Raw genomic sequence first — 15,758 nt, forward strand, 5'->3', positions numbered from 1 at the left:
TTGGAAAGAAAATCGCTCGATTCCCCAGACAGTGTTGACAGGGGAATTCCTCCCATGGAGCCATTATGTTTTCCCTGGGGGGGGGGGGGGGGTTGGGGGCAAGCTGTCCCTGCTGGTAGAACACAGTGAATATTTCTAGGGGCTATGACAGCCGCTACCAACAATCGCGTGTAAAATCCATCCGGCTGGTTATACCCAAGTTCATCGATCAATCAGCATGGGTACATTCAGCCTGCCCATACATTGTTCGAATCCCCACCAGTTCCTGCTGAATTTGAACCATCTATGGCTTGTTTAAGTCTTTACTGATCACTGAACAGGAGGAGACAATAGTGGTCAATGCATCTTGGAAGCTCAGCAGTCTCCCTTCATCAAGGCTAAATAAGAAGGTTACTGGACAACAATTTGTGCGGTAATTTAATGCCTGTCGGTAGCTGGTATATTTATCGCCAGTAGTAAATATCGCGTAAGGAGTGGTTGTTGAGGAGCGGATGGCCGCCACATCCTTAACAACCGATGAGTCATCAGCTGTCAGCGGGGTACCCAATTCCAGGCCCTTTAGGTCTGATATGGATTTTGAGGGGAACACCCACACCAAAATTAAAAAATAAATGTCATGGGGTCCCCCTAAAATCTATACCAGACCCTTATATGAGCACCCTCCCTGTTCCCTTGTGATGTCACCAATCCAGCATGTCCCCAGTCGGTGATAACACCGGGTGGCACCTCCTCTTAGTTTATTTAGCAGCAGGAGACAGTGAAGCTGTCAGATGGCAGAAGACAGCATAGATAGTAGAGCTTTTATTTTTTGTCGGCGGTGGCGGCATGATGGGTCTACACCGGGGATATTTATTATTGTTTTTTTAAGAATGGACTTGCCAAAAACTGACTCCTGTCTTTTTTTAGACTACATTTTTTTTGGTGACTGAGGAGGGGTACTATGTACACCCTACTCATTCACATGGGGGGCCCCTTGTTAAAGGGGGTTTCCAGTTTCTGATAAGCCCTCCACCTGCAGATCCCCACAACCAGTGGCCAGGGTTTTGGGGAAGAGGCCTTTGTCCCCATCACCATACCCCCCTGCCCAAAGCACCCCCCATGTTGAGGGCATGTGGTGTGGTATGGTTGAGGAGGGGTGGGAACTAGCTCCCTCCCTTCCTGACTGGCTGGGCTGCATGCTCAGATAAAGGCCTAGTATGCATTTTGGGGGGACCCCACGCTATTTTAAAAAACATGGATGTTTCCTTCAAAATCCATAACAGACCCGAAAGGAATTGCCGGCAATTCTTTTTTTACATTCAGCTGTCAGCAATGACTCAACGGTGGTTAAGGACATGGCGGCCACCCACTCCTTAACAACCATGACAGTTACTGATTGCTAAGGATGCTGGCGGCCACACACTCCTTAACAACCAGTACACATTCCCTAAATACCACATGCCTCGATCACTACTTAATTACTGCATGCATTTTGTAACGAGCCCCTTGCTCGCTCGATTCCACTCTCCCGACACTCCTCTGCAGCTATTGAATCAGATTGCAACGTCTGATGGTTCGGTCATCCAATGGACCGGGACTAGAACCACAGCTCTGTGCCGTTCTAGTCCAGTTGTGATGCTCAGAACAAACACCAGGCAGGCTGTATGCAAGTTCAACCAGGAATCTATCTTTATTGACAAAATACAGGCTTTTATACACTCAAAGTGGAAGTGCAGCCTTCCTGCTCATATTACTCTAACAATACAGCTGTAACCTAATTAACCTAATTAACATGAACTAATTAACTAATCCCTTTAGACAGCCTAGATGACTCAGACATGACCGTTAGGCCAGACTGGCCATCTTGTAGTTCAGAAAATCCAATCAACATTATCACAATCAACATAGACTCTTCTTCACACAATAGCAGAGTTAATTAACACAAATAACAATGGGGATCTAATGACTCTTAGATCCCCTAGTAGACTTATTTACAATAAACATTTTAGCAGACAATAGACAGACAGGTGTTGGAATTTACATCAGCATCTCCTAACAGTATCTGTCCCAGCATTATGAATCAGCCACTATTCCAATATGGCAAACCAAGGGTACCCAGAGTCTGTGTGTCCTGGGGGACCAGGACCCGAATCCACAGTAATACCACCTCAAGAGTCCCCAGGCATACAGCTCACAAAGAGCACCGTTCCCCCGAATGCAAGGGCCCCCGATCGATCGGCAAGAGGCTAGCATACAGTCCCCTCCAAAAGTCTCTCTCCCGGCTAGGTCTGTCACATTTCTCCCCTTTTGGCAGGAGACTAACACAGGAGGAGACCCCAGACGGGTTGACTCTGAAGTTAGTCAGTAGTTCCAGTCCTCTGATGCCTGTACCCACACAGTACCCCAAACAAATTGTTCCAAACAAAGCATTACTCACCCAGCCAAACTCTGCCCTTCTCAGAGAACATATCTGCCGCTGGGGAGAGGCCTGGACTGGCCCTTCTCCCTGGAGTCCTTTCTGCCGCTGGAGAGAAGACAGAGTGTCTGGGCTCACTCCGTCATGCTGTTGTGGATCTGGTCAGGGTCCCTGGACAGCCTCCAGTATAACAATCCCAGGCCATCGTAGTCAAAGCCTTCCGTGGGGCTGTCATCCACTGTCCATGGGCACACTTGGGCTACATACCACTGGAGGGCTCTGTGGCTCTCGTCCAACCGCATTTCTGTCCGGATCAGCCTGCTTAACTCGGCCGTCCACTCCTGGTTCGGCTGTTCCCCCAAAAACAGCATGCGCACTTCATACTGCGACCAGTACCAGTAATACCACCTCAAGAGTCCCCAGGCATACAGCTCACAAAGAGCACCGTTCCCCCAAATGCAAGGGCCCCCGATCGATCGGCAAGAGGCTAGCATACAGTCTCCTCCAAAAGTCTCTCTCCCGGCTAGGTCTGTCACACATTTCATGATCTATTTCCTTCTGTGAATTGAGTTTAATGCCTGTTCATGGGCTTTGTACACGTTTTCAGCTTTTTTCAGTAAATACCACGGAATGGTATAGTGAATTGACTGTTTCAGGATTGCACGCAGCATTTAGGGAAAATGTGTCTGGACACCTACATAAAATGAGATCTGGTTCTGTGAATGGAGCCCAATTACATAGTACTTGAATTAAAAATTGTTCAAAATTAGCCCATGAAAGCATTATCAAATACTTGAATGAATGGTTTTGATTCTTTCATTATCCAAACAGTTGAAGAAAAATCTACAGGTGTAAGAGAATTGTGTGAGTAGAGGAGAGACCAGTTACAGGTTTTTGGCAGGTCACGTGACAGGGTTAGCCCCATAGCTTTTATTTTTCATTCATGCATTTTATTAGTGCTTGTAAGCATAAGTCAAGTTTTTTTTTTTTAAATACTGTTTTCACCTGTAGTGCCCTGGAGTTTAGTCAGGGAGCACCTCACAAATTTACTTTAAAGAAAAAATCAGACAGCGCAAAACCAATCCTAACACAGCAGCTGAACACCGAAGGTCAATATAAAAAAATCCTTAGATGAACAATAAAAACAAAGCGGTGCAGCGCTCAGAAGCAGTATGGATAAAGTCCCAAAGTATGTAGTTCCCATAGACATAAGCAGATGTCACCGCAACAGACAGAGAGGAGACCCCCTAAAGGTGAATAGGGTGCTGTAATGGAACGATGATAACAATCGTGCTTCCAAATCAGTGTATTCCACCACCTGAAGTGCAGGCCGCTCACCTTCTAAAATGGACCCACTGAGCTAACAGATAGGTCACAAGTGCAGTCCCTTCATAAGGGTAATCATAAAGATGAGTAGACTGGCTTCATATATGTCCTCCCCTCGGTCATGCGATATCCAAATAGCATAATCATCGGCATACACAAGTCCCCTTCCTCTCCAAATTGTTGTGTATGATTTATTTGTGGAAAGTAATATCTGTGTTTATATGCTCTGTACAAAATCACAATGTATGGTATTTCTTGATTTAACAATGCATTGCAGAAAGGCCTGGTCTGTGTATCAGCATTGAGATAGGTATTACTTTACACAAATAAATCATACACAACAATTTGGAGAGGAAGGGGACTTGTGTATGCCCCTTATGTCTACGGGAACTACATACTTTGGGACTTTATCCATACTGCTTCTGAGCGCTGCACCACTTTGTTTTTATTGTTCACAAATTTACTTGCCAAGAATAGTTATCTTGATCGACTGATAGGGATCTATTGGTTTCTCCTTAAGTTTTGCACTTGTTGCACTTTTCTCTTCTACCACTGGGTGGCCGGGTACTTGGTGGTACTGGATACGGGAAGGTCAACCCAAGGTCAGGTTATGGATATGTGAGCGTCCCAGCCAATTGGCAGGGGTTTTCTTTAATCCCTTGACCTGCTGGGAGAGCCTATATATTTGGGTGAGGTCAGGCGATCTGTGTTCTGTGCCGCCTGGACTGCCGTCAGGGTTGAAGTGTGTCATCTGCCCCTGGCTGATAGGTCTATCCCAGGGTCATCTGGCTGGAAACTTCAGGCGGTGATCAAGTCAGGGACCCAACCAGCGGAGGAGACTCATGCAGAGCAGCCATGTGTGTCAAGTCAGGGACCAAGCCGGTTAGCAGGAGTGAAGCTTGAGGCATATCTGGAGTGCCAAGCTAGGGACCCAGCAGAGAAGCGGGTGTGACGCTTGAGGGGATACCACCACAAACCTTGGAGGAGCTCAAGAGATTCATAGTTGGTGAAAGAGTGGGTCTAGTGAGAGACCAGGAGCTCAGTATTGAAGAACTACAAGGAGCAGTTGTAGTGGAGCTGAAAGAACTGATAAGTTTGAGTTAGGAACTGTTAAAGGACTGTTACCATAGGAGACAGCAATCCTGCACATGCAGAAGTGATGCCTTGCTGAGGCCTTTCCCTGTATGGCTGTTCTCCTATTGAAGTCTTGGAGTCTGCTAATTGAGTTTGCAACTATCTAAGGGTGTCCTGGTCCTAACCTTCTTTCTCCCAAAATATATAAAAAGGACTGTCAAAAGAAATAAAACCTCTTTTACATCCAAGAAGTGTCTGGTGCCCAATGACTTTCACCATCTTTGCACCCACTATGCCTCACAACCTACCACATATTGAAGAATGTCAGCCATCTTTGGCCTTGGAGGTCCTCATTAGACCAAAAGAGGTAAAAGACCTTGCTACATTTGGCGCCCAACGTGGGGCTAAGGTATCGTCTTTGCAGCAGCCGCCCATAGCAGCCAGCTTCAACTCCACCAGGACTTCGCCTGGCTCCATGGGAAGGTGGCAAGTAACATTTACCCTTCTTATAGACTGTGTTGTCGTGTGTACTATCAATGTGGGGAAGAACCACCAAGTCTCATTGCTCATGAGAAAGAATCAGCATGGTCTTTTGACGATTCCCGCCAGCGTTGTAAGGGTTAAAACAGGCCCCAAAATGGACTCCATTACAGTTTTGGTGCACCGCAGCAAAAAGGAGGAGGGCGCCACAGTTCCCAAGAAACGTTTGCACCAATCCATTGCTCTGCAGAGGAGGATAAAGAAGTGCCACCACGTGTGTCTGATTGTGGTTTATTGAAGGAGATGGAACAGCTCGTGAGTGAAACGACAGATTGGAGAAAGTACGCTCCGGGCATCTACATTGACCTGAGGTGTACTGGGGTGTGGTACATACAGAATGATCAGCTTTCCTTGTACACAGCCAGAGGCTACGAGCCTCTGGGGTGATCTGTGGAGAATGTAGTGGCCTGGCCACGCAGTTGAGGCTGTTTGATCGTCGGTGGATGCTGCGGGGAGCATCTGTTCAAGGTTGCCTCCCCAACACTACCTCCAAGAATCCTACAAGTGGATTGGGACAGGAACGTTGCTGTCCCTTCAGAGAGTGATGTCCAAAGCCTGTCGGTTGTCACCCAAGTTGTACCGGAATCTGCTACTTCTACCACAGCAATTACCCCAGGACCCAGCAAACCGACCACTTTGAAGGGCCAAGGCTGGGCCAAGATGCTTGCGGGCTGGATAAGTCAGCAAGCAATGAGCGTGGTGTGCCTGTGAGGGAAATGATGCCTGTGGCCGTGAAGGAAGTTGATATAGAGGTGCCAGCTAAAGTGAAAGCTAAGAGAAATTATCCCCCAGCCGAAGAGTGTTAGACTATCTCAAATTCGAATGATTTGTCTGATAAATTATCAGAACTCTTTTTGGACACCCTGTCTTAATCCGGGAAGTGGGGCGAGAGTGACAAGGAGTTAGAAATGTGCAGGGAGATGAGACACCTGCTACTACTACTGCAAGTGTGCAGATTAAGCTGTCAGCCAGTGCAGCGTTGCTAATCAGCATTGCCAGGTCCTTTGAGGAGGATCAAAAAAAATCTACGGGCTCCCACAGTCTGGCCTATTATGCCTATGCCGAGCTCCTGTCAGAAACCATGAAATAAGGCAGAGACAGAAATACAGTTAAATCACACTTGTTTAATTATAAAAGTAAAAAGAACAAACGTAGTGAAAACATAGCCAAAGTTCAGTAACCGGAATGGATAGCCAGCCAAGCGAGAAGTCAGGGATCAATGTAGTGGAACAGAAAGCTGGATCTGGAGCCAGAAGGGATGTCAGCAGAGCAAGACTTGAACAGGATCGCAGGAATTTCTGTGATGTTGACCAAGGAGAAGGCAGAGAACCTGGACTGGACGGCTTAAGTAGGCAGGATTGATGAGCAGGATATCATCAGCAGTTGAGTAACTGTGGAGAGATAGGAGCTGGCAATTAGCCGACAGCTGAGTGGCCAGCTCAGAGAAGGAAGGGCTGAGGCCAGCCCTGACAGTTCCAAAGCAGATCGAAAGCCGGAGGTGGTTACTGGGTATCCAGTTCAGCATGCCCCAGATGCTCGGGTTCTATCTGGGCACGGAGACCCTAAAACCTTGCAATGGTTGTCTAAGAGCCAGTGTATCATCATTAAGAAGGTAGCAGAAAATTACGGGTATTTATACCCCTACATTCCTCCTCATTTAGAAGAGGAGATCCTGGAGAAGGAAATGCAGTGGGTGGATGAGGCCGTCTGGGAAATCCTCCAAATACCCCTCAAGGTGGACTTTCTAAAATTATCTCCTAAATTGTCTGGGAAATACCTTTCAGTGCTGGAAACCTGGGGCTATGGCCACAAAATCAATCTAGACAGTGTTATCCTCTGTAGGCCAGACAAGCGAGATGTTAAATACCACGTTGTCACTGTGAATGCCAAAGGAGAAGATATGACACTGCCAGATCCCAGATATTACTGGTGAAGTCTTATCAAAGCAATACCTTGTGGTTTACAAATATGGGTTGTGTGATATCAAGGACGCTCTGCTGATAGTTACCTTGCACACCCATTTAAAATGTTACTAATGGGAGAATCCCAGTAAGCTGTAATGCCAGGACTGTGCTGGACTGAATGCTTCTGGCAGTTACAGGGAACAATCATTTGATCCACATTGGCTAAAGATTAAAGTTGTTGGGGCGTTTCACCCTGAAGAGCGATCTGTGAATTTCAGCGGGTTGTTTATAACCAAGGAAGAAAGAAAGTTTCTGTCTTTGGCTGCCATGTGGGCAGACTGAAGATATTCTTACAAGGGGACCTGTGCCCTGAAGTGTGGTCTCTTGCAATTTGGCCTGGTGTGAGGGCCTATCCAGAAGTAAGAGGGAGTGCAGAGTTGGGACTGCGGCTTGCAGTCCAACCAAAAGTGATGGTTCTGCCAGCCGTAGAACCTGACAGTGGTCGGAGGTAGAAGGGAAGCTGTTGCCACAAAGGGACCAATTGCCTTTACCAGGGACCACAGTGAGTAACCAGCAAATACCGGAACTTCAAGTTAGGGACCCAACCAGCGGAGGAGATGCTTGAAGAGCAGCCTTGTGTGTCAAGCCAGGGACCAAGCCAGTTAGCAGGGTGTAGCTTGAGATGTATCTGGAGTGCCAAGTTAGGGACCCAGCAGAGAAACGGGGGTGACGTTTGAGGGGATACCACCGCAGACCTTGGAGGAGCTCAAGGGATTCATAGTCAGTGAATCAGTGGGTCTAGTGAGAGACCAGGAGCTCAGTATTGAAGAACTACAAGGAGCAGTTGTAGTGGAGCTGAAAGAACTGATATGTTTGAGTTAGGAACTGTGTAAGGGCTTACCTAGGTTGGAGTCCATGGCACAGAGATGTACGCTCACCCTTGCAAATAGACACAGCCCATGGTAACAAAGAGATAAGCTACCTGGGCTGTGAATCTGTGCACGGGGGCTTGACAGGAATTTGCCAAAGGATAGTTGAAGTAAAGCTGTAGTCAGGGATTCCAGAAGTCAGAATAAACGATAAGCAGAGCCAGGGTCAGAAGCCGGAGTCAGTCTTGGAACACAGGAACACAGGAACACAGGAACACAGGAACACAGGAACACAGGAACACAGGAACACAGGAACACAGGAACACAGGAACCATAGGCAAAACAGGAGACAATGAACTGACAAAGCCCTCAGAGTGAGGCAGTGTTTTATACCCAGCTGATTGGATAAACTGCCTCAGCTAAACTAGGAGTGACAGGTACTAATTGCAACAAGATCCAGAGTATGGCCTTAGTATTTTATGCAGAACTAGGCAAAGCTGGAAAGCAGGCTGAAAGGAACTGAGGTGTGGCTCAGTGACAAAGTAACAGGAGCACTAAACAGGCAGTCATAGGTTCAATACCTCTTTGAGCCACTTGGGGCCTGGCTGTCTGCGTGGCATGGTAGGGACTGTGACAAACTGTTAAAGGACTGTTACCATAGAAAACAGCAATCCTGCAGGCAGAAGTTGTGACTTGCTGGGGCCTTTCCCTGTACGGCTGTTCTCCTATTGAAGTCTCGGAGTCTGCCAATTGAGTTTGCAACTATCTAAGGGTGTCCTGGCCCTAACCCTCTTCCCCCCAAAATATATTAAAAGGACTGTCCAAAGAAAAAAAAACTCTTTTACATCCAAGAAGTGTCTGGCGCCAGATGACTTTCACCATCTTTGCACCCACTATGCCTCACAATCCACCACATATTGAAGGATGTCAGCCATCTTTGGCCTTGCAGGTCCTCATTAGACCAAAAGAGGTAAAAGACCTTGCTACACACCTTTTTTATCTATCTTTGCATCTCATTGCTGCTGATCTCCTCAGCCTATTGATGCCCCTTCCTGTGAACATAAATGTGGTTCTGTGTGACATTACTTGGGTTGGGTTTCCTCACTGTGACAATGAGGGAACATGCCTGCCATAAACATCAGTATGGCTGCTTTCAGTCTACATCAGAAGCAGATATTACGGGGTGAAGATGCAGGAAAACAATTGGGAGTCAGGAACATAGCATTATGATGCTCTCACAGGTGTTATCTCCCCTATAGTAAAGTGTGTAATCTTATCTGAAATTACAAAAAAGTGGTAAAATCCAATGTTTCACATGTCTTTAATTACAGATGTAGTCAAGCCTGCCAAATCTGAGGAGCTTACCCATCACAAGGTTGTTGGCAGCCAGCTGAATAGCCAGTGCCAGAGCTATCAGGTCTGCCAAATTTGATGATCTTACCCATCACAGGGTAACTGAAAGTCCTCTGTATATATATATAATCCAGTCACTTCAAAAGTAAATAAAGTGTGGCATTATCAAATTCACTAAATAATCAACAACTTTATGGCCATTTGTCACTTCAAAGACATGATCTATAAAGTGTTTAAGATTGTGTGTGTCATTTTCCAATGCTGTATAACATACAGTAGTGGAAACTGTCAATTTATAACAATATGGGACTGAATAAGGACCATCATTGCAGGATCACCAGGAATTAGTTTATTGAAAGCTGTAGATCTAAAAAAATTATAAATGATTTTCAAAAATACATGAGCATGTTATAGATTATATGAGATTTCAGAGTTTGAGTTTACATATACTTTTTTTTTTAATCAGATTTTATTTTTGAAATATTTATGCCAAATTAGCACCAACAAAAACAACCAATAAAACAAACACGAACAAACATTCAATCCAAGGTCAGATCACCATTCTGAGCAGTATCAACATCAATACATTTGATACATCATCATCTAGATTTTTCCAATATTCACAGATAAAGATATTAAGATATATATATATATATATATATATACACACACACACACACAAAAATATTCTGAAATACATAAATAATTAAAAACATATACTTTAACTGCTTTACACAGGTACTGCATTAACTAAACATGAACAGGGTGGAAGCAAGCAAAGTCAGAATTTTTATCTGCCTGCTTGTTATGGTACATTTTCAAGTATTGAATCAGTGTAACAACTAGGCAACTAGTATTTCCTGAAAAAAAGGTAAGGTATGGAAGACTTTATCTTTCTCTCAGCATAGGGTGCCTTTAACTAAAACCAAAACAGCAAATATTGAACTACGATAACTGATATTATTTATTTGACTTAACTAAAGGAAGGACGATGTATCTCATAACATAAGGTCTGAAACTGACCCTCCTGGTTAAATGTAAAGATAAATATTATAGGTCATCTTTATTCAAGGGGAATAACATTTTATTAATTAATAATGAAACACAGATGTTGTCAATGCTACAATTCACAGATGTTGCCAATTTTACTGTAGGATCTTTGCTTTTCTAATGTCTCTTGGGAGATTTGGATAAATATGATGAGTTATATAGAATAGAGAATAGAGATGTTGGATGATTTTGGCCACAGCTTTGTTAAATCATAATACAGTCTCGGGTGTACAGTGCACCAAAAAAAAAAAAAAAAAAAACAATAACAAACATAATTAAATTGCCTTTTTCATCAAGAAAAAAAATATGGCAAAGAATTACTCCTTAAGAGAGAAGGAGAGAACATGCCATGAAATATTTAAAGCCCAAAAACTCTTTAGTCCTTTTCTATCCACCTTGCTGCTCTTCTTTCTCTACCTAACTTAAAAATGTAACAAATGCTTACTTTAATTAACTCTCGTTCTTCTTCACCTCCATTATTGGGCAGTGGTGAGCTTGAATACCCCAAAGAATGGTATTCACATGCTGCAAAATTGTGAGGTCAGGCTGGATGATGACGCTGAGGCCAGGTAGGTGTCCATGACAGCTTTAGCTTACAAGGAGTAAGATAATGTTGAGTGTCATTTAACCAGGAGTGGGGCGGCGTTCAATTTGCAAGGAGGATAAAGAGAGAAGCACTGGGGCGTGTAGGTAAGTAATGCATTTACAACTTTTTTTTTTTATGTACAAGAGATAGTAGAATGTAGAATACATTTTAAAAAAAGATGAAATTGGGCATTAAAGTGGACTTTTTCCCAAAAAATTCCTAATCTGTTGTATGCTACTAAGCATGCTGTTTCACAATCACGGACCTTTTTTTTCTACCTATTCTTCTTTAAAACTTCAGAGTTCTTCTAGGCAGTTATGATATAGATCCAGCCACACTGAGTCCCATGGAAAGGCCAAGTCACCTCTGCCTTACTGGGAAATCTTACTGCAAAGCTACAAGATCTTGTGAGATTTTACTAAATTTGATGAAATATCACAGTTATACAATGCTTTCATCAAGGAGGGTATGTCAAGTGAGGAAGTGGGCAGTTAGATGCGATGGATGACTGAATTAACCACTTCAGCCCCGGAAGCATTTACCCCCTTCCTGACCAGAGCACTTTTTGCAATTCGGCACTGCGTCGCTTTAACTGACAATTACGCGGTCGTGGGCTCCCAAACAATATTGACGTCCTTTTTTTCCCACAAATAGAGCTTTCTTTTGGTGGTATTTGATCACCTCTGCGGTTTTTATTTTTTGCGCTATAAACAAAAAAAGAGCGACAATTTTGAAAAAAATGATTTTTTTTTTACTTTTTGCTATAATAAATATCCCCTAAAAATATATAAAAAAACATTTTTTCCCTCAGTTTAGGCCGATATGTATTCTTTGACATATTTTTGGTAAAAAAAAAAATCGCAATAAGCGTTTATTGATTGGTTTGCGCAAAAGTTATAGCGTCTACAAAATAGGGGATAGATTTATGGCATTTTTATTAATAATTTTTTTTTAATAGTAATGGCAGCGATCAGCATTTTTTATCATGACTGCGACATTATGGCGGACACATCGGACAATTTTGACACATTTGTGGGACCATTGGCATTAATACAGCGATCAATGCTATAAAATTGCATTGATTACTGTAAAAATGTCACTGGCAGTGAAGAGGTTAACAATTAGGGGGTGGGGAGGGGTTAAGTGTGTCCTGGGCAGTGATTGTAACTGTGGGGGGATGGGAGGGATGACAGGGAGCAGACGATCGGTGTCCTGTCACTAGGCAGAACGGGGAGATGCCGTTTACATCGGCATCTCCCCGTTCTTTAGCTCCATGACACGTTCGCGGGTATCCCAGCAGCGATCGAGTCCGTGGGTCCCACGGGCACGGTCACGGAGCTCGCGGCAGGTGCGCGGGCGCGCCCCAGCGGTGTGCGTGCATGCACGGCGGGAAATTCAAAGTAACGCACGTTACTTTGCCCAGCCGTGCCATTCTGCCAATGTATATGTGCTGACAGCAGTCAGCAAGTGGTTAACAAAAACCCATGAGATTTAATTTTTCCTTCATTGCTATGTATAAGACTTTAATGCCCCGTACACACGAGCGGATTTTCTGTCAGAAAAAACTTGGATGGTTTTTCCGACGGAATTCCGCTCAAGCTCGGCTTGCATACACACGGTCACACAAAAGTTCTCTGAACTTTCGACCATCAAGAACGCGGTGACATACAACACTACGACGAGCCGAGAAAATTAAGTTCAATGCTTCCGAGCATGCATCGAATTTTTTCTGAGCATGCGTAGGAATTTTGCTCTCAATCTTTTGCTGGCGGGAATTATGCCAGCAAAAGCCCGATGAAGTATAAACACGGTCAGAATTTCCGACCACAAGCTCACATCGTACTTTTGCTGGGGGAATTTCCGATCGTGTGTACAGGGCATTACTGACATTCTACACTACGTCATCAGTGGAGGATTAGCACGCATGTGCAAGATTTTGTGTGCATAAATGGTGATGAGCTCCTAGCCAGGAGGCTGAAAATGAATATTCAAAGCAAAGTAACAAGTTTGCTTTAATCTGTCTCCCCAGCATATATTTACCCATCATTTTGTCCAGCACCAGCACAGAGTATGTAATTCATTCCATGTGACCATGTTGGACCAATCAGTACTATCACAAGGGAAGTCCATAGCCCAGTACAAGCAACTATGGTGACTTGTAGCTTGCACAGGCAGAAAGGAGTATTGGAGGTAGATAAATATAATGTGATGAGGAGGGCAAAATGTAAAGTAAACCATTTGGTTTGCCCTGCATGGGTAAAGCACAGATTCACTTTAAGTCAGTTTCTGATGCAACAGCACTTTGAGTATTTTCATAATGAATAATCTGTAAAGCAAAAAGGAAAGGCACGTTTTTTTTGATAAACAGCATGGACCAGGGGCTTGAGCTGAGAAGTTTCATGTGGGTTTAGTGCTTGGAAGAAGTCTGTGGGAGATAACTTTCAGTTGCAGCTAAACCTGACCCTTTCAACTAAGCCCTTTGCCTCGCTATATTTGAGAAAGCTGATGCAGTTAACTCCTCTGTCATTTTAAACATGGAGATAATGTGAATGAACTGTTGTTCATCCCCACAACAAGGGAGTGATACCTGAACAAGCATAACTTAGATTGTGACTTACTCCTTATTTAAATGTTATGTGCGCTTACTTATTTTATGTATAGAATTAGAAAAAATAACCTGGGGAGTTTTACATGGTTGCTGAAATGCAAACCCCTAGGACAGAACAGTATATTTTTTACCTTTGCAAATGGTGACACTTTCCTAAATAGGTGCATTATGTCTAAATGTTCTGTTAAAGGATACATTTTCAGATTTATTTATTGCAATCGAGAAAATTTAGACACAGATGAATATGAGAAAATAGCCCCAGCACACTTCGAGCACTAAGTCCTGTTAGCTAGAAGAGGGAGATCTAATTCATAACGGTTTCTGACATTTTAATAAACACAAAGGTCTCAGTTGCATACATGTACGAAAACACGTGGAAACCACATGCCACTATTAAGGTGCTTTAGCAAACGTGGTTTCTATTTAAAGCTTACCAGCTTTGGGATATACAGTACAGAATATCTATATCTATATATACATGCATTCATATAGTATTCAGACCCCCTTTACTTTTTGTTATGTTGAAGCTTGATACTACGGTTGTTTGAACTCATTTTTTTCTCATTAATCTACACTCAGGACCCCATAATGACAAAGTGAAAGAATTTTTAAAAAATCTGTGAATGTATTTATAATTTTTAAATATGACGCAACAAGCTTTGCACACCTGGATTGTGGGATTTTCTGCCATTCTTTTTTGCAAATCCTCTCAAGCTCAGTCAGGTTGGATTGAACCGTCGGAGGACAGCCATTTTCAGGTCTCTCCAGAGATGTTCAATGGGGTTTAAGTCAGGGCTCTGGCTGGGCCACTCTAGAACATTCACATAGTTGTTCCTGAGCCACTCCTGTGTTGCCTTGGCTGTGTGCTTGGGATCATATTTAAAGTTGGAAGGTGAATCTCCAGTCTGAGATCCTGAGAACTGTGAAACATGTTTTCATTGAGGATATCTCTGTACTTTACTCCATTCAGCTTCCCCTCAACCCTGACCAGTCTCCCAGTCCCTGATGCCGGAACCCCCCCCCCCACAGCATGATGCTGCCACCACCATGCTTCACTGTTGGAATGGTATTGGACAGGTGATGAGTGGTGCCTGGTTTCCTACAGCCATAATGTAATGTTAGAATTGAGGCCAAACAGTTCAATTTTGGTTTCTTCACAGCCTGAGAGTACATCAGGTGTTTTTCTGCAAATTGCAAATTGTGCTTTCATGTATTTTCCACTGAGAAGAAGCTTCCATTTAGCCACTCTGTCATAAGGCCTAGATTGGTGGAGGGCTGCAGTGATGGTTGTCCTTCTGGAACTTTGTCCCATCTCCACAAAGGATCTCTGGAGCTCAGTCAGAGCGACCTTTGGGTTCTTGGTCACTTCTCTTAGTAATGCCTTTCTCCCCTGATTGCTCAGTTTTGGCAGGGCAACCAGCTCTTGAAAGAGTCCCGGTTGTGCCAAACTTCTTCAATTTGAGAATTATGGAGGCCACTGTGCTCTTGGGAACCCTCAGTGCAGTGGAAAAATTTTTGTATCAACGATACAAAAAAAGGTCACTGTCCCCACCTATAACTGGTCTTCACAGCAAGGAGCACTGGAAGGGCAAACGCACGTGAAATAAAACCAAGGCATTTGCAAGCTCAACTTACCAACCAGCCTGCGACCAACCAAATAGACCTGTCTAACAGTATGCGTTAAAAACAGGGATTGTTTATACACTTGTTTACAATTGCCTTCAGTTGCCGCCATTGTCTGTAAAAATGCAGCATGATGTATTCTTTTCACAAAGGCAACGGGAACATTTGAATATATTCCATTGGATACTTGATAGGCTTTATCGTAACTGTTATGAATGCAAGGAATACACCCTGGTATATAAGGCTGAATGGAGCCTGAATTGGAATCCTATGCACACAATTCAATTAAGAATTTCCAGTAACATGTTCAGTTGTTTGCATTTCCCAGGCACTATTTGTTGATGTAAATTTCTAAATCACTGCACCTCATCTTAAATACATTTGATGAAACAGGCAACTAATTTAATTAACATTGTTAATTATATTACAT

This window comes from Aquarana catesbeiana, linkage group LG04 (genome assembly GCF_042186555.1).
Source record: "Aquarana catesbeiana isolate 2022-GZ linkage group LG04, ASM4218655v1, whole genome shotgun sequence".
Lineage (NCBI taxonomy): Eukaryota > Metazoa > Chordata > Amphibia > Anura > Ranidae > Aquarana > Aquarana catesbeiana.